Below are 1,055 nucleotides of genomic sequence, written 5' to 3' on the forward strand. Positions count from 1 at the left end.
TTGGAACCCCGATGGCCCCATGGTCTTCTGTGGTCCTTGATTACTCCATGAAAAGTTGGGATGATTCTTCCAACCTGAATTGTAGGTGTTGCTGTATAGATTCCCTTGAGGTCTCATTCCATTACCTATAAAGTTGACATTCTCAACTGAAGAAACATCACCAATGATGATTGGGCAATCGGAGGGAGCATGTCCTCCACCACAACCGGTGCAGTTGGTTACGGCCACAACTCTATTTGAAGCTATAAGATCTAGCTTCTTACTCAAAATCTCCACATGGGCCACCAATGAAGTTACCGCATCAATTTCATGGAGACCGGCCACCTTTTTCTTCTCCCTCGTGTTCCACTGGTAGCTATTTAACCCTATTTCCTCAATCAATTGACGAGCCTCGTCGGGGGTCTTGCTACCTAAGGTACCTCCTGCCGCCGCATCCAAGAGTTGTCTTGTACCTGCATTCAACCCATTGTAGAAGGTTTGAACAATCATCCACTCCGGAAATCTGTGTTGCGGACACTTGCGCAGGAGTTCCTTGAACTGTTCCCATGTCTCAAATAGAGACACCAATTCCAATTGCATAAAGGATGAGATCTCATTCCTAAGCTTGGCTGATTTTCTGGGAGGGAAATAACGGGCTAGAAAAGCTTCTACCATCTCCTCCCATATAGTGATTGATGCCCTAGGCAATGAGTGTAGCCACTGCTTGCTTTCCCCTTTAAGGAAAATGGGAAGGCTCTCAATTTGATGGCATCATCCGTCACACCATTGATCTTCAGCATGTCACACACCTCGATGAAGCTCTATATATGACTGTTTCGATCCTCATCGGCCAAACCGTTGAATTGTGCGGACTGCTGGTGCATATAGATGAATGCCGGCTTTAGCTCGAAATTCTGAGCTGTAATTGGAGGACGCACAATACTCGATTGTGTCCATAATACTGAAGGTCTGGCATAATCGGATATTGTCCGTTGTTGCTCATTCTGTTCCGCTATGTTATCAGATCTTTCTACTTCCAAATTAGCTGCATTAAGCTGTTCTTGTACAGGTTCTTT

The 1,055-nt window shown here is 45.3% G+C and overlaps 1 non-coding gene across 1 annotated transcript; it reads left to right on the top strand.

Annotated features, from left to right (window-relative positions):
• Positions 1-499: 499 nt before the first annotated feature.
• On the top strand, positions 500-606 carry LOC120262545. The gene has a single exon (XR_005536814.1). It is a non-coding gene; the product is annotated as a small nucleolar RNA R71 (small nucleolar RNA).
• The last annotated feature ends 449 nt before the right edge of the window (positions 607-1,055 follow it).

This window comes from Dioscorea cayenensis, chromosome 5 (genome assembly GCF_009730915.1).
Source record: "Dioscorea cayenensis subsp. rotundata cultivar TDr96_F1 chromosome 5, TDr96_F1_v2_PseudoChromosome.rev07_lg8_w22 25.fasta, whole genome shotgun sequence".
NCBI lineage: Eukaryota > Viridiplantae > Streptophyta > Magnoliopsida > Dioscoreales > Dioscoreaceae > Dioscorea > Dioscorea cayenensis.